The sequence below is a fragment of the Carassius auratus genome, unplaced genomic scaffold, assembly GCF_003368295.1.
Source record: "Carassius auratus strain Wakin unplaced genomic scaffold, ASM336829v1 scaf_tig00001753, whole genome shotgun sequence".
NCBI lineage: Eukaryota > Metazoa > Chordata > Actinopteri > Cypriniformes > Cyprinidae > Carassius > Carassius auratus.
Genome location: NW_020523394.1, coordinates 345322 through 366898, shown reverse-complemented (window position 1 = coordinate 366898; position 21577 = coordinate 345322). Strand labels below are relative to the sequence as shown.

Here is a 21577-nt window from a genome sequence, read left to right as displayed (position 1 = left end):
TGCTTATATGTTTTTATCATGCATTTCTGAAGCCTTTTTAAATTATATTAATGATATGTTAAGTGCTTGAATGAGTTTTATGAGTTCTAGCATTCAGTTTTACACTGCTGTAAAATATTGTAAGTGGCATTACTGTGAATTAAAAACATAAAGATGATGAAATGTGAGGGAATTAGTTCAGGTTCTGCCAAGATACAACTGATCCACGCGTCCATTCATTGGTTTTCCTTTACAAAAATGTTTTGGTTTTTCATGAAAGGCAGAACTGAGAAATGAAGAATCCACAAAGAAGAAATGAAGCTGTGTCAAAACTGTAACATGCCATCCTTTCCAAATATCAAACGTGAAGTGAAATCGGTAGGCTACATGATCTTTGATTTATGGCTTAATTTCCCGGAAAGTCTCTGACGTATTTATCAGAAACAGTGAAGCCAGTTCAAGTCTACAAAAATGGCATTTACTATAAAAACAATGAATATTTGGAAATGATTTTCTGTTGCTGCTGCAAAAAATCACTGAAGGTCTGTATTCTACATAATCAAATGATGAGATGTTTTTTTTTCAGACACAATTCAGTCAAAATCTTAGTTTGAGAACCACTATGAAATGAGAAGAAGGCTCACAGTATATCATAAAAAAGAGATACAAGATAACTAATCACAACAGGTTTATGTTCTTGAAGTTTGAAGAATGGAAAAAAACTGATCTAAATAAAATCCAAAAGACTGTTGGGTAAAACTTGATTATAAGTTTGAGTGCTAAAAACTTCACTTATAGAACTCATTTAAGCACTTAAAATATCATTAATGTCAGTAGTGTATAAAGTAACTGAATAGTAGAAGTATTAGAAAATGACTTTGGAAGAAGTTAAAGTCACTGTCCAGAATATAACTTGAGTATAAGTTTTAAAGTAGGCTATGCAATTTTATTGTAAGTATTTTTAATGTTAAAGTTACTCAAGTCATGAAAGTGAAAGTACAAGCAAATGCAAAATTGGAAAGGAGTAAATAAATATTCAAATTTGTTTCTTTACACAGTTTGAGCAGGAAGACTGTTCAGTAGCTGTTTCTTCTATTTTGTGTGTTTGGGTTAGCATTCATCTGGTACGAAGATTCTTTCATTCCAACATAAGAAAACATTTCTCACAAATAGACCTATGAATTTTTTTTTTTTTTTTACACAGACTGTTTAATGAAGCTGAAAGGGGTTATGGGTGCATTTAACCTGCAGATATTACAAACGCATAAATAATGCTTAGTTTTAAACATACAATGTTGAAAACTGGAATTTGAAATGATTTAAAACTCATTGAGATTCAACCGATTCATTCAAACAGCTGATTCAGTCTCGAGTGAAGCAGTTGATTGTTTTAAAGAGTTTAAAGAGTTGCTGAATCATTAATTCACTGCTGATTCGAAGCTGATTAATTCAGTAAGGAAACAACACCCTGCATGTTGCTCTGCATGAAGCCAACCTCATACGTAATTCTCCTGGAACTGCTTCTATGAACAGCAGTGAGCTCAAGATAGATTAAACTGATTATTAGGGTTAAAAGAGTGTTGTTGTTGTTTTTTTTTTTTGTTTTTTTTTTACAAAAATGCATTGATTCACTACATGAGGCCTTTGTTCACCCCCTGGAGCTGTGTGAGACAATTGTTTTACATGGATGGGCGCTTTTTATTTAACTTCTTTTGGACTGATGCACTGCAACACCAGCTGAGTGCCATTAAACAGCTTGAAAGATCATAAACTATTTTTTATATAACTCCGACCGGATTCATCTGAAAGAAGAAAGTCATAAACACCTTAGACCTAAGGGCGAGTCTTTTATGGGCTAAATTAGATTTCTGGGTGAACTTAAACTTTCAAATGTATTTGTCTTTGAATAATACAAGAGATTTGTTCAAGAACGCTGATTCATCCAGTAATGAAACAAGTACATCTGAGCGAGTCATTGAATCATTCACTCATAAATTACATGTGATTTTGTTTAGTAATGTTATTTTCTCCAGAATCAAGAGAGAATCACAACTTCCACTGGGGAGAAAAAAAAAAAAAAATTAATAAAGTCCAGTTTTACATAGCATGTTGATTTTTGTTATTCAGCTCCAATAAATGGTTTGCAAAAAAGAGACACAGGAGTATATTACCAACTATGTTATTATGTTGTATTTTATATTTTAGATAAATATATTAGACTGTTTGTTTTATTATATTACATTACATTATTATATTATATTATTTTATTATACAAACAACATATTTTTTTATAATATGATATAAACAGGGTCCTTCACTTCCCTAAGCAGATCCTCTGACAGCAGACAGTCTGAAGCGTCCCTCATCACTTCCTCTTCTGAATTACATGGAAAACAGATCGAAATAACATCTTCGATATTTTTGGTGCGTTAAAGGATTGTTGAAATTTGGACAAATTATCAATTACAATATATTTTAGCCAGAATAATAATTTTTAGCCTACATGTTTGTTATTTCATGTACTATGTTGCCCTTCATAATAGATTTCCCTTTATACACAATAAAAGTTTTTTATTGTGACAACTTACCCCACTAAAGACGCTATATAGACATAGTAAATCTATCAATAAATCTATATGGCTAAATATTACCTGGAGTAAAAGATGGGACTACTAGCTTATAGAATACTTAAGCATATCTTTATATATTGATTGAGTCACATATTCATTTGAGTTCACTGTCAGTGTAACGTTCACTATACATTGTACTGTATACACACTGTTTCATTGTCTGTTTATAATCCACATCTGAAGTGACCGTGGGGGGTATTACAGAAAGTGGATCATGTGACAGCCTACCCGGGTATGTTTAAGGGTAAGTAAGTGGATGAACTCTTCTTTTGGTTCCAAAAACGGAGGTAACTCTTAGCGTATGTAAGTAGACAAAGCACTTATTCTCTGAACATAACCTGCTCCGGAGTAGGTTATGTTTCAGGTTTAGTTTACTTCAGTTCAAAATGTAAAAAAATTAAAAACTGGGGATATCGCAACTCGACGGGCCCTCATGTCTGCTGACACTTTCCTCTTCAAAGTGCATAGACACCTTGTCGAAGGGGCTCTAGCCTCTGTTATCATGTACAGCTCTCACTGTGAAACAGTCAACTGGTTCACTCTGCACTGACTTGCCGTACATGCAGGTAGTGGCTGAACAGCCCGTACTTCCTCTGCTCTTTGGGGTGCCATTTCTACTGCCTCTTTGGCTAAGAGAGGGTTTGTAACAGCAGAGCACTCTCTTCTATAGTCACACTTTACAGTGTTCATCCCCCAAACCAGCATTCAGGTGGTTTGATAAAGGCGACAGCAGTGTTTGTGGCAGCAATGGCTGCATACCAGATGCTGACAAATCATTATCACCTAAGTGACTAACTTATTCTTTTCTTTAGCTAAGCATTAAAGCAAGCACACATTTTCTGGAGGTGCAACTAAGGGGAAAAGACTTTGATAAGAAAGCTGTATAACTACACACTTTACAAAATAATTTGCCAATGCGCCATGGGTTTAGTACAGTAATCATCATCCAGCATTAACTGTGGTGTTTGCTGTACAACTGCAGTATTCACAATTATAATATATTTTATGAAAATGTAATGTTTTTTGTGCATTATTTGAGAAGTACTATTAAAGCTGCGGTAGGTAACTTTTGACGCTCTAGCGGTTAATAAACAGAACTGCTTGCGTCTTGCAGAAGAACATTGTAACCGGAACTACTTCTCTCTGTTTATGTCTATGAAGAATCACAAAGGTACTGGGTTACTCCTCCGCGGTACCCCCGAAGCAATCTAAAATAGTCTGAATATAAACACTTATTATAGGTGCACCCTAGTGATTCAGGACAAGCTAAAAACATGGTTTGGAAAATGGATTCACGGTGTATTCTCTTATTATGTTCATTTTTCTACATTTTGAACACAAATAAAGTTACGGACCGCAGCTCTGATTGGTTGTTTTTTACCGGGAGCACATGACTTTCTGCAAATGGCAATAGGACCACTGGGAGGAGCCAGAGGAGCTTGATTTTTTTCACAGATTATCTGTCTCATATTCTACTGTCAGGACATAATGACAGGTTTAACAAATATGTAATAAATATTTTTTTACAAAAGTTCCCTACAGCACCTTTAATATTTTAACCATGATTATCATATTATTTTATCTACATTTCTTTGCTTAATGTGGTTTGAATTTGTAGGATTGGCTATTAAATAAAATAAATGACATCATCAGTGTAGACTAAGGTTATTATTAAATATTATTTAAAATTGAAAATAATAAATAAAAAAATAAAAGTGGAAGTAATAATTAATAAAAAGTTGTATTTATTGCATCTTTTTTGTCTATTATGTAAGTAGATAAATATCGTAGAGTATTAATATTTGTTGCATTAGTCTATAGCAATAAAATGATTAAATATTATTCTTCATTTATTTTAAAAAAAAAAGCTATTTTGTTTTCTGTATTTTACTGTTTATATTAAACCTTTGAGTCTACTGTGAACGTTTGGTTGAAATTATGTTTCTATTTTCTTTGCAGACATATCCAGTTAAATATATCAATATAGACATGGTTATCGAACATCAAAATGATTTATTTAGTTTTAATGTTAACATTTATTTTCAATTCATTTTTGGTCTGCAGCATCAGAGAGCACATGCTGATCCTGTGGCTCTGAAATACTCTTTCCATGATGTCATCAAGGCATCCCACAATGCACCTGTGAAGCTGCAGGTTCTGCAGAAGCGTTGTCTGGCTCCGGGATGGTACGCCGCACGCCTCTCGCGCTGGCTCCAACACTACCACCACGAGCAGGTGTGTGTGTTTAACAGCATACTCTAATTCAGCAGACTCCTCCATCCCTCACAGACTCTGGTTGTGGACGGCCAGACTCTGAAAACAGATCCAGCTTCAGTCATGGGGAAGATCCAGACGTTTCTGGGTTTAGAGAATCAAGTCGATTATCACAAGATGCTAGCGTGAGTTTGAGTTTGAGCATCGACACACAGATTCACATGTTTTAACTGTGATGCTTCAGTCTCATGCATTCTTCAGGCATAAATCAACATTGTTTAAATGAAATACCCTTAAAAATGCTTGTTCAGTGAATTCAAATCAAGGTTGGTTTAGGTCATCAAAACTAGTTAATTTACAGTTTAAACGTAAAAAAAAAAAAAAAAAAAAGAAATATTCATTTGGTCCAGACACAAAATGATTAGGTTACATTCTATTTTACAAATGTAAGTGGACTGGATATAATGATATTATGTTGTGACAATGCTCAAAGATTGTTTCCTCGGCTCATTTTAACAAAGGAAATTGAACAAGCAACAACGTTTTGAGGGTGGGAAAATAAGTTTCTTCTGCTTACCAAGGCAAGGTTGCGTTTATTTGATCAAACGTGTCGTAAAACCAGTAATGTGAAAAATTATTTCCATGTAATTTACCAGTTTTTTTCTATGCGAATACACTATGAAATGCAATTTATTCCTGTTATAAAACCAGATTTTTTTTTTAGCGTCATTATTCCAGTCTTCAGTGTCACATGATCCTTCAGAAATCAATCTAATATACTGATTTGCTGCTGAAGAAACATTTCTGATCATCATAAATGTTGAACACAGTTGTACTGCTTCATATTTTTATGGTAAACGTGATACATTTAATGTTTCATTATTCTTTGATGAATAGAAAATTCTGAAGTTGAATGCATCCTTGATAATGGTTCCTGAGCAGCAAATCAGCACATCAGAATGATTTCTGAAGGATCATGTGACACTGAAGACTGCATAATGCTAAAAATTCAGCTTTGTATCACAAGAATAAATTACATTTTACAGTATATTCAAATTGAAAACAGCTATGTTAAATAGTAACAGTATGTCACAATATTACTGTTTTTACTGCATTTTTGATCAAATGCAGCTTTGAGCAATAGAGACTTCTTTTAATAGCAATCTAGATTTAGTAGTGAAGTGCAAACTGAGTTTAATAATTGGCCTCTATCAGCATCTAGAACCTTTCATTGCAAATATCAGGAATATTTGCAAGCTACAGCATTTTGATCTCCTTCCTTCACTTTTTCCACATAATGTTTTGCAGGTTTGACCCAAAGAAAGGCTTCTGGTGTCAGCTGCAAGGACAGAGATACCCAGACACGGACAGACAAGTAACTCTTTTCACTCACTGAATTTAAAAACAAGTAGAGGAAATGTTCTATTCATCAGTCTCGGGTGTTTTTTGAGGAGCTACTACAGAGATGCTAACATCCAGCTCTCTAAACTGCTGTATAAAAGGGGTGACCCTGGTTCTGCCCGGCTGGCTCAGAGAGGATCTGCCTGACGTCAGGTAACAGAGGCTCTCGATTGGTCAACACCACACACATCTGGAGGCTCTGAGTCCACTGATGGACCTACAGGAGGAACAAACCTCCTCTGACTGGAGCGTGTTCTTACATAGATGAGTTTGAACTAAAAGCTAATTTAAAGAACTGGTTTAGTACTTTTAAAATGTGCTGCTGATACTAATTTGGTAATTCTTTAAAGTCCAGTATTTATGACTTTTGTCTGTCCTGTTATTGACACTGGATCAGACTCAAACAGACTGTGCTGAAATAATATAAAGATCCTCAAATATATTGCTGCTGAAACAGAGATGCTGGACATTGTACCTTTCTTACTCAAATTTGATGCAGACTCTATTTGATTTTATGAAGTCAAAAATCAAGCCAACGACCTGTGACATCTGATACAGACTTTTGTACTTTTAGATTTTACATTTGTCACTAGTTCTCTGTTGTTGTTGTTTCTGTGTGTTCGTGGCAGTTTTACATTTTCTAATGTGGACGTTTACAGTCAGTTTACTCACCTTCATGCCGCTTCAAACAGAGGACTTTCTTCTTCTGTGAAGCTTTGTTGAGCGCCAACAATGACAGACAAGTACTATCAAACATTACTGCACTATATTCCATCTTTTAGAAATCATGTAAGTGACAAACACAGCGAGCTGTCGTAATGTTATTCAAGTTCATTGTGTGAAATATCATCTTTTGTGTTTCACAGAATAACTTTGAGGTTTGAACGACTTGAGTGTTAGCTAATCATTGTTTTTAGGTGAATTATCTATTTAAAGTGGCATCTCATTAGCTAAGCAATACATATATTAGAGCAAAATAATACATTTCTAGTGTGCTGTGACTCTTATAAGTTTAAAGTGCCATTTAAGTGTTAATGTAATTTTAATGTAATTTTATTTGTTTTATTTTCTCATTGTCGTTGAAAAACAAAACTGGTGATTTTTTTAAAGGTAAATGTGTTATTAAACCATTAAACCAATAGTTCACCCACAATCTAAAAGGTAATTTTGTTTGCCCTCAATGTAATTTGAAACTCATGTAACTTAAGTAGAACACAAAATGTCATCATGTTTAATGTCAGAGAAATCAAACAAACCACTGGCTCTCATAACTGCATTGTCTTTTACTGTTCCTGGCATTTTTATTTAGATATATATTTTTTTTTTCATAAAGGTCACCTGTCATTTGTGTTCACTGGAGCCGCTGTGAATTTCTGTCATGCATGAAGGTGAAATTTATTATACATTAAGGAATTGAATATTGGGCAGATGATAAAAAAAATAAAAAAAATCTCACTGGTGACCTTTGGAAAATCGCTGTTTTATTACTGCAGGGTTTCTATGGTAGTGCCCATAAACCACTGTATTAACAGTTTCTATGGATTATTGATATGGTAATATGAATGTATTTGTGCAGATTGCATGATTCAGAAATTAATTCTCATGTTGTCTTCTGTGAAATTTGACCTGGTCAAACACATGAAGATTAGAGCAAAATAAACCACACTGTTACTAATGCTGCTCTAGACCTATCTCTCTCTCTCTCTCTCTCTCTCTGTTTGTGTGTGTGTGTGTGTGTGTAGTGGTATATATGGTTTATGAAGACACAAATGTGTATAATGACATGGTTACTACAAGCGTAAACATGGTTTATATGGACACTTCCCATGTCCGTATAAAACAAAAGGCTTATAACAAAACTGTGCTTTATGAAATTAAAAAAATGGCCTATGTAGAGTCCCTGTAAACCAAAAATGCAAGTATTTATGTGTGTATTTCTTCGATGTTGTACTGTTGTTGCTATAGTTACACATTCCCCATCTCTTAAGTGTTTTTTATGAGTTTAAATGGTTGCTCTATAATAGAGAACATATGTATAGATCAGTGGTTAAATACATTCACATCACGTTTTGACTCCAGAGTTTTAGATTGTTAATGTGAGTTTCTCATGTAAGAAGCTTTTCTAGTGGAAATCTTAAATGGTCAAAGACTTTATTTGTTGGTTTGTTGGTTTTTAAAATACATTTGATGACACATCAGTGAGGAAGTTAATGCACGTGTTCAACCACACGGTGGCAGCAGAAGCTTTCAATATCATGTTAAAAACCCGTTTACACCGAGGACATAATAATGATAACTGTAAAGTTGAATAATTGCTTTCATTCTCTGACAGTAGAGAAGTTCACACCATGACTGTTGAATGAATGATATCGTTGGAAACACTTCTAGGACGACTCTTTCCAGCAGTTAAATGATAAAAGCCAGTAACCTTGGAGTTATGATTGATGATCGGCTGACTTTCTCAGACCACATTGCTAAAACTGTCCGATCCTGCAGATTTGCTTTATTCAACATCAAGAAGATCAAGCCCTTTCTTTCAGAACATGCTGCACAACTCCTTGTTCAAGCTCTTGTTCTGTCCAGGCTGGACTATTGCAATGCTCTCTTGGCAGGTCTTCCAGCCAATTCTATCAAACCTTTACAATTAATTCAGAACGCAGCAGCAAGATTAATTTTTAATGAGCCAAAAAGAATACACCTAACACCTCTGTTTATTAATTTTCCCTGTCTACCAATAGTTGCTGGTATAAAATTCAAGGCATTGATGTTTGCCTACAAAACTACCACTGGCTCTGCACCCATTTACCTAAATTTGTTACTTCAGGCTTATGTGCCCTCTAGAAGCTTGTGTTCTGCAAGTGAACGTCGCTTGATTGTGCCATCCCAAAGAAGCACAAAGTCACTTTTACGGACTTTTAAATTAAATGTTCCCTCCTGGTGGAATGACCTCCCCAACTCAATCCGAGCAGTCCTTCATCTTCAAGAATCGGCTAAAAACACATCTCTAACATCTTATTTGACCCTCTAGCTTTAAAACTCACAATTCTCATTCTATTCTTAAAAAAAAAAGAAAAAAAGAAAGCTTTCTAATATTTCTGTCTGTTTTCTTTTCATTTATTATACAATAAATAAAAGCAAAAAAGACCTCTAACACTAGCTTGGTCTATTCTTTTTCTATTCTGTCTGTTTTCTTTTTTATATTATTATATGATTTAAAAAGCTCTTGCTATGTGTGCTGTTGAGATGACTAAGACTTGTTATAGCACTTGCATATCATTTCTCTTTTGTTGATTTTGATTGCTTCCATTGTCCTCATTTGTATATATTATATATATATAAACTAGACAAGAGGGGGTTTGTCAAGGCAACTACTGAATGGCGGCTTGACAGCCTTTAAAAAAGTTCCTAAAGTTTGAAGGTTATGTAGCTCTTATGTGATTTAATTCTCGAGCAGAAGAGAGATTGCGTGGTTCTGAGTAGAAGTTTGAAGGAGACACACGAAAACAGATGGCAAGCAACATTTCATGTTTTATTAGAAGTTTGTATGACCACACAAATAAACTTTTTTGCCTTGTCTCATTCACCTTATTCAACTTAAAACTCTTTGTCCTGTGAACTGAAAAGCTGCATGTTATTTCTTACAAACTTACAGTTTTGGGGTCCACAACATTAACTGATGGACTGGAGTCATGTGGATTACTCGTCGATTATTATAATGTTTTTATCAGCTGTTTGGACTCTCATTCTGACGGCACCCATTCACTACAGAGGATCCAGAGGATCTCATTATTGTCTCAAACTGTTCTCAGATTTGCAATAGAAAGTCAAAGATCTCAGTGCTCAAACATTTCTCATCTGATCATCTGAGCTGCATTTCACATTATGTGAACTTCCCTGCTAACAAAAATATGTTTTAAGAGCGTTTTGCTAACTTTCCATTAAAGGGGTCATATGATGTGATTTCAGTTTTTCCTTTCTCTTTGGAGTGTTACAATCTCTTGGTGCATAAAGAAGATCTGTAAAGTTGCAAAGACTAAAGTCTCCAATCCAATGTCAAAATCGATACACAAGATGAACAAAACAAAAACCTAGCTTTTTCGCGCCTGGTGTGAATAACCCCATAGGGATCAATTGTTTTTGATGCGAAAGTGTTATCGTGCTGAATTTTCACATTCAGTGTTAAAAGGCCTTAAGACAGCTCAAACATGCATTTTAGTCTAGGCTTGAACCTCGCCTGTGAAACCAGGCACAACTTTTAAAAACATTTGTTTTCTGAATGCATTGAGATGTGCTGCAGCGAGTGTTAGATGGATGAGGCCCGTTCTGCTGTGATGAACAGGTTTAATGGACTGTTATCATGGGCTGTCCAGGAAGATTCTAGAGTTGAGTCCAGTTTAACCACCTGCGATTAATCAACACGAGCTGGAGCTGACATTCAAATCCCTCAGAGATGAGAACGAATGACAGATTGAGCGTGTCAGAGAGGAGAGCGCTGAGATGCAGATGTGCTTGTGTTGATCCAAGAGCTTCTCTTTCAGACCTCATCAGACTTAATGAGCTCGGAGTCTGCATTCTTGTTAATTTTAAGATCAGCTTGACCTCAGATGTTTCACCCAACATTCCTTATAATTAGAAATTATTTATGTATATTTTGGAGACCCTGTTGGTGATTGCTAGGGCCAGATGTTTTCTTCCTGTCTGGTGTGCATCATCTTCTGGTCTGTTGATGTGACCCTGGTTCCTCCTTAATTGTGGGTCTGTGGGATTCTTTCACCTGTTTTATGGTGCCTCAGATAACTTACCAAACACAGCTTTCCTTATAAACACATGATTTGAGGAATTACTCTTTGAGGAATAACCCTGTAAATGTCACTCATGGGCAAATGTGTTTAACTGTACCACGCCCTTTGGTCCCCATTAAGTAGGAAATAGCGGTCACACACACACACACACACATTTATATATATATATATATATATATATATATATATATATATATATATATATATATATATATATATATATATATATATATATACAGTACAGACCAAAAGTTTGGACACACCTTCTCATTCCTAGAGTTTTCTTTATTTTCATGACTATGAAAATTGTCGAGTCACACTGAAGGCATCAAGGGCTATTTGAGCAAGGAGAGTGATGGGGCTCATCAAGAGAAAGCCAAGAGTGTGCAAAGCAGTAATCAAAGCAAAAGGTGACTACTGTGAAGAACCTACAATATGACACATGTTCAGTTGTTTCACACTTTTTTGTTATGTATATAATTCTATATATAATTCCACATGTGTTAATTCATAGTTTTGATGCCTTCAGTGTGAATCTACAATTTTCATAGTCATGAAAATAAAGAAAACTCTTTGAATGAGAAGGTGTGTCCAAACTTTTGCTCTGTACTATATATATATATATATATATATATATATATATATATATATATATATATATATATATATATATATATTATAAATGTGTGTGTGTGTGTGTGTGTGAGCTCATCTTTAATCAAATTTCATCTTTAATTTAATGATATGAACTCTTCTTTAATCAGTTCCTGATATGGGCCAAATTCACATTTTTATATTTAAGTGTTCAAAATCCTGGAGACATCAATAGACATGTGTTTGTGTGTGTGTGTTTGTGTGTGTGTGTGTTTGTTGGATCTGCTGGTGTCTCAGTATGAAGATCACATGGTGCAGTGCAGTTTTCTGGTCTTTTGTTAATTAATCAGAAAGAAAAAGCTTCACTGAAGTTTTGTCCCAAACACACAGAACAGTTTTGCTGTTATGAAGGCAAGAGAAAAAAAGAGCTTTGAGATGCTAATGAGCCATTGTCTCTGTTGAATGGAGGATGAGAAGATGCAAATTGTGTGTCTTTTGAATGTAAGTTTGTCTTCCTCACATACTCATTGTCCCAGGTGATGAAAGAAACACACACAGGTGAAATGTGTGAAATGAATTTTGCTCACCCACATGTTGGTCCAAAACCAACTTTTAGTTGAATGTCCAAGCCGCTGTTTTACATACAATGACCAAAAAGTTCCAAAACACCATAAAGGTGTCATAAAACATGCAAAAACCTCTGCATCGGGCTTCAGGCATCAGGTGATCCCACCCACCCATCACACAGCTTCTTCAGTCTGCTGCCATCAGGGAGGAGACTGCGGAGTCTCCAGGCCAGGACCAGCAGACTGAAGGACAGCTTCATCCACCAGGCTGTCAGGAAGCTGAACTCACTCCCGAAGTTGCCCCCCCTCCCCTCTTCTGCTCCAGGCACCACTGAACTATGAATGCCCCCCCCCCCCACCACACTAATATACGATGACATGCACCAGTCACTTTGTGCAGCATTGGTCTGCTCACTACCTCATTCTCCATGGAACTGACGTCATTCCACTACCTCATCAGTCAGTTAAATAAAATAACTGCTCTTGAGCCCTTTGTCACTTTAATCAGACTTCATAAGCTTTTGTTTTTGCACTAAATAATCTTTTATCCGCACTGTTGTTCACTTCATTTATTTGCATTTCATCTGCCTTTTGCCTTGCGCTGCTTTATTTAACTTTATTTTTAATTTTATTATATGTCTTTTTTTAACATTCCCTTATTGTATAGTTGTATCTACATTTTATATTTTGATCTGGATTTTTAGGCTTTAATGTTAATGTTATCTGTGTGCACCGGGGGTCTGAGACTAAAATATTATAAATAGATTAGAATAGAATAGAACTATAGAACAACTATGTAAATTAAAAATAGCTTGAAATTTAATAAAATAAAGTATAAAAAACAAACATATTACAAAAAAATAAAAATAAACTATTTTACTCATTACAATTAAAGGGGGGGTTAAATGCTCTTTTTTACTCAATATCCTGTTAATCTTGAGTACCTATAGAGTAATACTGCATCCTTCATAACTCCAAAAAGTCTTTAGTTTTATTATATTCATAAGAGAAAGATAGTCTGTACCGATTTTTCCCGGAAAAACACGACCAGCTGGAGGCGTGACGTGTGGGCGGAGCTAAAGAATCACGAGCGCCAGTAGGCTTTTGTGTTGAGAGCGTTTGGAAGTTGTGACATTACCGTGAGGAAAAAAAACATCATCCAAAACAAACCATGGCTAACAGTCAGATTCAGCCGTTTATTTATGATCCAGAATCAGATCCAGAGGCTGAAATTTAACAAGAGCAGCAGCAGCAACAACGTCTCTATGTGGTATGTACTGAAACTGTATATATTTGCTTAGCGGTTTTGGAAAGTTCCACTTCATGCCGTCTTTTTTTTTTTTTTTAAGGTGTACATGTGGAAAGTGCAGTTTGGAAGAAAAAAAAACTTTCCGAAACTTGTGACAAACCGGAAGGAGTATTTTTGGAACCTTTACTTTTTTGACAAAGTTTCAAAAATTAAGTTGTACGTTTGAAGGAGTATTTTTGTTCCAAAAATACTCCTTACGGTTTGTCACAAGTTTCGGAAAGTTTTTTTCGAGTATGACTCTGTGTGACGTTAGATGGAGCGGAATTTCCTTATATGGGTCCTGAGGGCACTTCTCCCGGAAGAGCGCGCGCTCTCGTATAGCAGAGCACTGAGAGCACAACACACTTCACTGATCAGAGCGAGAGCGTCGCGAAATGTCACAAAAGGAGTGTGTTTGGTTGCCAGGGCAAGACAACCCTGCACAGATTACCAAAAGAGAAACAGCATTAAGGGACCAGTGGATGGAGTTTATTTTTACAGAGCATCAACGGAGTTGTGCAAGTGTTTTTGTTTGTTCCCTGCATTTCGAAGATGCTTGTTTTACAAACAAAGCCCAGTTTGACGACAGATTTGCGTATCGTTTATTTCTTAAGGATGATGCAATCCCAACGGAAAAGGGTCACGATCGTGTGTTGGAACCGCATGCGGTGAGTAAAACTGCTTAAAATATCTCTGCCTCCTTGTTAGTGCGTCCGCCTCCCATCGGAGACACGGGTTCGAGCCCCGCTCGGAGCGAGTCGTTGCTGCTGCTGCTATCGTTCAGTTTCAGCCTTCACAGCTGTCACAGCTTCCACACGCTCTCAACACAAAAGCTTACTGGCGCTCGTGATTCTTTAGCTCCGCCCACACTGGCCTCTAGGCGCTCGTGTTTTTCCAGGAAAAATCGGTACAGACTATCTTTCTCTTATGAATATAATAAAACTAAAGACTTTTTGGAGTTATGAAGGATGCAGTACTACTCTATGGGTACTCAAGATTAACAGGATATTGAGTGAAAACGAGCATTTCACCCCCCCTTTAAGGTAATTTCTCCCGAAGTGCTTCTTTCAAATTCATCGATTCTATTGTTTTCAATGTAATTGCATTTCGAGCAATAGTACACCAAACAAATTGACTATATGACCACATGACCGTCTATGTGCATCTAATGGTTTGTGAATAAGTTTGTCATTCAGTCGTTATATGCTGTGGCCCCAAATAACATGTACAGTCTGTCCCAGACTCCAAGTTAAAAAGGCCAGAAAGTAATTGCATCAGGAAATATCAAAGCAAATGCCATTTAATGTGAAAACAGTTGCACAAAAACAATTGTAACAGGTTTAGCAGCATACTGTACAGGATGTATAGTGTATGTGGAATACATGATATAATAAACAAATGTCATGAAGAACATTTAGTCTGAAATGAATGAATCTGGATGAGATGATATACATGTGTTGGTCTCCTGCTGGTGTGTGATGTGTGTGTTTTCTCATTCAGGACGGTCTGCCTGATGCTTGATTTGAAGGATGAGGGAGAGTCTGACCCTCGGACACTCGCCCAGATGATGCAGAACCTGGGAGTTTTTTATCAGTCTCAAACCCAAGGTCAAGCAGACAGCGAAGGTACTGCAGCACAGCTCCCACAATGCACCTGTCACCAAACACTGCAAACCCATATACTTCTAAATATAGTATTTTTACATCACGACTGTATTTTTTATACAACTTGTAATTTTTATGCTGAAAACATGCTACAGTGATGAACATATAATCTAATATATGGAAATTACACAACAAAGCTCTATACTTTTTAATAGCGTATATACAAGGATGTTTTTAATTTTTATTTAAAAATAATATAATTATTATAATTAAATAAATTAAAAACATTTTATAATATATGTTTTAATTAATATTATTAAAAGATAATGATAATGTATTAAAATATATATGATTTTCCTTTTTGAGTTTTTCTGCTTCATGGGGTGTGTAGTATATTCGTAGAATGGATGGTATGGTGAGTTGTTAAAGATAATTATTCCCCAGCTGACATGCCACCAAGTATTCACAAGTGAAAGAATATCATGGATCAATGTTGAATTTTTTACTTATTATTATTATTGTTGTCATCATTTTTTTTTTTAAGATTTTGTTTAAATTGTAATGATGATTTATTTTGTACTGTATTTTGTTAAGCTTCTTAAAAACATTTAGCATTACAATTTTTATTATTATTTTTTTTAAGTGTTACAACAACTGTCATTTTTTTCAACCATATTTTGCTTGGTTTTATTTTTTCTCATCATATATAATTTTATTTATAATACAGTTTTTTGTTTTGGCATATACAGTGTTAAATGTTCAAATGTTTAGAGAGGATCATCGGCAGCCTGTACAAGGCCAGACGTCTGCTGCTGGGCCTGGACTCCACTGAGGTTTACATGACAACCAAGAATGTGTCTGAGGTCTCCATGACGACAAAGACCCCTGTGGACCCTCTGATGGCCAATAATGGAATCACAGGCTTCTGGATCAACGTACTAATGTACCTCACTGAGACGTGTGTGTGTGTGTGTGTGTGTGTGTGTGTTTGTGTGCACGCTTCATCCTCTTTAATTTCATTCATGTTTGTTTGTAAATAAATAAATCTTCAGGTGCTGTGTCCTCTCCTGATGCCGTGATTGGCTCTCTCTCTGGGAAGCCCCGCCCCATCCCTCCTCCCAGATTGGCTGTTTCCTCAGAAGATGGAAGGATGGGAATCAAAGGGGTGAAGTCCAAACTGGAGAAGGTTTGGATGACCATCATGTTTATGATGAACATACTTGTGTCCTGTATGCATCTCACATGTGTCTAGAACATGTGCTGCTCGTGTTTGACCCCATAATGAAAATAGATTAATAACAATTAAATAAATAAATAAATAAGAAGAATAATGTTTTCTTTATCTAAATTAATTATAATAGTAAAATTACATGACATTTAATATCTGGTCCTTTTAATTGAATTCTGATTTAAACTGAAATCATTATGGTACAAATAATTTCACAATATATAAAAAGAAATAGTCCTAAAAATAGTTGTCTTAAATAGGGTTATTCTGAAATTTTAAAAGCAGTTTTTTTGTGTAAAAAGCACTCAGCTTTTGGCAGTCCATATAATGAGTTAAATGAGTTGATAGAAGAATAAAGAATAATAATAAAGTATGCATTGTATCATGGGAGACAGATATATCTCAAACAGTATGCTCTAGCTGAATAGACATTTATAAAATCATACTAATTGATTGGCTGATTCCATAATGCTATTAAATCTATCTTCAATTTAAAAAAAGTTAATTACATTTATTGACTGTACAAATTTTGGAGTAAAAAAACCCCAAAACTTTGATAATTTAATTGTGTCAGATTCCAGAGACTGAAGATCCAGAGATGGAGCCCTTCGTCACATCACATGCAGAGGTCACAGGGGTCGTAGTCAAGCCGTCTGTTTCATCGATGAGAAGCAGCCAATCAGAAGCCCCGAGCGAGCCGAACCCACCAGTCACACCTGAGAGGTAAAGACTCCATCCTGAACATATATATATATTTTTAAGACCGTTTTTGTTTGCTGTTAATTTTAATAGGATCATGAATCTGAAAGAAAGAAGCTTCTGGCAACTCAAGTTTTTTTTAAGGTTTTATTGTAGGACTTTATTGTAGTGACAACTTTTTTATTTTATTAAATTATATTATAACTTAAAACATTTGTTGTAATATAAAGTAATATAAAAGTATATAAAACTGAACAAATATTGCATTATTAACTTACTGTTATGAAAAAATAATAATATTAATATATAAAAATATGTAAAAAATATTGTTTGAATTTGTGAAGTATTTCTACACCATGTGTGCATTTGTTATGTTAGTAAAAAAATAGCTGGCAACATATATTATGTTATTACTACTAATAGTAATTATTGCTGTTGTTTGTTTTCATTATTATTATATAAAAATCTAATATTCATTTAGTGCCATTCATTAAGTTAAATTCAAACTGGTGATGCTGATGTACACGACACAAATGACAATGAGACATGTCTAATTTGGATATTATCATGCCAACAGTAATTTTGAATTCACCCTCATATCAGAGTTTTACTGATCAAGATCAGCTTGACATATTACAGACTGATTTTCTGCATAATTTTCAGTGTCTCGCATCAAAGCATAATCTTTGTGTGATCAGATGTGACGATGAAAAGCCCTAAAGTTGAGTGATTTAAGTGGCTGGATGGACTCGTGCCGCCGCAGGCTCCATCTCTTTGGCATTCATCATGTTGTATAAAGCTCAAAATGGATTAAAGAGCTTGAGTGTGCCAGAGAGGTGATACAGGGGAGCTATTTAAGCTTTACGCAGTGCCAAGGAGGGTGATAGAGGGACCCATTTCAGAGTAACACGCTGCCAGATTTATAATGGAGTGCAGCCACTGAATATGCAGACAGATGAACAGTCACACACACAAAACACACGAGGAACCTGACATCAAATCATTCTGACTACATGACACCAGACGTGTGACATGTTCCTCTCTTCTGCACCTCTTTTTAATTTCTATTTGTAAAGTATTTATACATCATCAAAAAAAATAAAAAAATAAATACAACTAAATTTATTAATTCTTAATAAATAAATAAAATATATTATCTGAGAAACAGAATTTACATAAATGTGCAGTTAGCAAACTCTTAAATTATAACATGTCATGCTTGCTTCAGGAATTTCCACAGAAAATATCAAAATAAGATTGTCCTACTAATATCAAGGTGCTTTTGATTTTATCATTTGTATTTAGATTTTCATTTTAGTTAAGATTTTTAGTAACTTTGTTGTTTTCTTTCATTTTTTGTTCTTAGTTATTGTCGTACTTCAAGATAACTAAACTAAAAGAAAATGAGAAATAATTGAAATAATTGAAATAAAATAAGTTACATTTAATATTTTCATTTATGTGAGTAAACATTTATTGTAATGTTTATTTTATAAAGAAAAGATAATATTAGTTTTAGTTAATGAAAACCCTTTTACACACTCCAGAAACTGATACAGTGTGTTTTAAATAAACTCACACTTAAACCACTTCATTTACACACACACACACACACACACACACACACACACACACACACACACACACACGCACGCACACACACACACACACACACACACACAGAGAGAGAGAGAGAGAGAGAGAGAGAGAGAGAGAGAGAGAGAGAGAGAGAGAGAGAGAGAGAGAGAGAGAAAGGTAGCAGCACATTATTCTGCATGACTGCTTTTTATTTAATCAGTTGATAAATTAGGTGGCAGGTGTTTAATAATGCAAGGGGATCCACACACACACACACACACACACACATACACTTTAATTAGAGCTGCTGTGGAATGCCAGTGTAAATCTGGACGCAGTTTTGAGCGTATAATGTTTCCAGGCATGCACAGCTTTGTGTGTGTGTGTGTGTGTGTGTGTGTGTTTCATAATGCCTGGGATTTAATCTGTGAAAATGTGTGTGTTATAGCCATGCAGCAGAGCCCCGTGATAACTGAGGTTCGAACCCCTACAGGCACCTAAAATGGCTTGGGCTTCTCAAAATCGATGCCCACTGATGCTATAAAAGATCTGAGAGCCGTGAGCCTCAGCTGCTACAGACCCTACCACAACCAGCTGGTACAGATATCTACGGTTACATTTGTGCATTTAGCAGCCACTTTTACCCAAAATAACCAGCAGTATTCAGCACAGACCACCAGAAAGGATCAGGGAGGGTGAAGGTTCTGGAAAGGCACTTTTTGACCACTTTATGAAAGAATAACAAGGTGTTGTGACTGTAGCTGGTTGGAGGGAGACATTTGGGAGGCAAATTTGGCTTTTCAAAAATCTAACACTTAGTGTCAGAGTTCAGCATGTTTCCGTCGACACAGTGACACAACAGTAGCAGTTTTGCACAAGCAAACACCAATCACATTTTCTTCATTATATGTTGAAAAAAAAATATATTCATCAAAGTATCCTAAAAAGAAAATATTTATGGGTTTCATGAAAATATATGCAGCACTTCAACATTGATAATAACCAGAAATGTTTCTTGAGCAGCAAATCATCATATTGGAATAATTCCTGAAAATCATGTGACACTGAAGATTGAAGTAATGATGCTGAAAATTCAGCTTTGATCACAGGAATAAATTACATTTTACAGTATATCCACATAGAAAATAATTATTTTAAAAAAAATTGCTCAAATAAATGCTGCATTGGTGAGTAGAAAATACTTTTTTTCAAAAGTATTAGAAATGTTTATTTAATTTTTTGACATCCCTTGATCTGCTTTCTTTGGAAAAGAGCAGCAAACCATCTGCTTTTGTGTCCCACATCAGACAGAAAGTCATACATGTTTGTAATAACTAGTGGTGGGCCGTTATCGCCGTTAACGTGCTGCGTTAACGCGAGACTCTTAAAAAACTCAAAAAAAATATCGCCGTTAATCTATTCTCAAAGTTGGGTTGGGAGCTGGGTCTAAACTAAGCAAGCTATGATGACTTTCAGCTTGATATTTTATATAGCTGACTCGCTGAGGACAGACTAACGGACAGCGACACTGAACCGAGCTCTCTTCTGCGAAGCTCTCCTCGAAGTCCCTCCTGCACCGGAACGAACAAATACAAATCGCAGTTTGAAACAAACAACAAGATGTGAAAGAGCCCGATTCAGTACTCGCGGTGTTCTTGTGTTCAGGGCTCACGCAGAGAAAGGCGTCTCGAGACGCTAAAAATAAGGGTTTTCAAGTGTTTTGATCAAAACACTTGAACATTGAATTTGCTTATTTTTGCTCTAGTGCCGACAAATATATACGAAATATGTCAAAATATCCACCTTGGAAATTATGCTCGAAAAAACAGTCAGTTGTTTCTTAAGTGAAAGTAAACAGTTGAGGGAAAAAATGGGATGTGTATTATATTGGATGCGTTCATGGTCTCTTAAAGTGACCGCGCCTAATTTAGCTACTGGCTGCTGTAATGTTAATCCAAGAAAATGAAAATGAAAATCACTCACTGCTCTTGACTACTTTGTAGTTTTAACAGTCAAACCAAAAATTATTCAGACACCAGATATATATATTTTTATATATATATATATATAGCAAAACTGTAATAATGTGAGAAATGTTGAAGGTGTCTGAATAAATGTAGGTTTCATTGTATATTTCATTTTTACATTGAAGACTATACAGTGCTTTTTTACATTTAATTATTTAGTTTCTGTACCTTGACACCTACAAACTTGAAAAAACCTTTAACATTGTGTAAATAGCACAAATAAATAAAAATAAACGAACATACAAATTAGACAATTTCAAACAGGGCCCACTGGTACAACCTTCACCGGGTCCCCGCTTGTGCAATGTGGAATTAGTTTACAGCGTTTTCAAGCAGTTTGTGATGCATTTTGGAAACATGAGATGTACATTTCTACTGCACCATCTAGCTTGATAAACCCCTTCTCAAAGACTTACTGTTTGCCAATTTTATTTGGGTAACACATATTCTGAATGCCGTCGGCAGAATTCGAATGAGCCATTTTAATCTAGATTAATCTAGATTAATTTCAAGATCAGACTTCTTTCTTTTTCAAAAGTTTCAGACTTCTTTGAAAAACATTGAAAAATCTCACCAATCACAAACTTTTGAAATAATGGAATGAAGTTCATCAGAGTTTAGTTATATGAGCAACACTGAGTGTGTGTGCTGAATGACAGTCTGCACAATTACCCACCTGTGTGAGGAAACTAGTGGGTGATGGGTTTATGAAAAGATTCATTTCTGATCAGTTGAATACAGTCTGTCTGTACACACACACACACACACACACACACACACACAATGCAGTGTATTAATGGAGAAAAGTTTCTAAACTCCAATCACAGATGTGTATGAGCACACAGTGAGCCGCACATCCCCGTTCCCTTCACTTCCACCCTCATTTCCTCTCCGCTGGGATAATGAGACTCTCTCAGTTATATATATATATATCTCAATGAAAGCGTTTAATGCCACACTGCAGCAC

The 21577-nt window shown here is 35.5% G+C and overlaps 1 long non-coding RNA gene across 1 annotated transcript; it reads left to right on the top strand.

Annotated features, from left to right (window-relative positions):
- Nucleotides 1-173: 173 nt before the first annotated feature.
- Nucleotides 174-7880, top strand: LOC113069552 (uncharacterized). The gene is made up of 3 exons (XR_003279754.1): nt 174-521; nt 4674-5008; nt 6132-7880. It is a non-coding gene; the product is annotated as an uncharacterized LOC113069552 (long non-coding RNA).
- Nucleotides 7881-21577: the final 13697 nt, after the last annotated feature.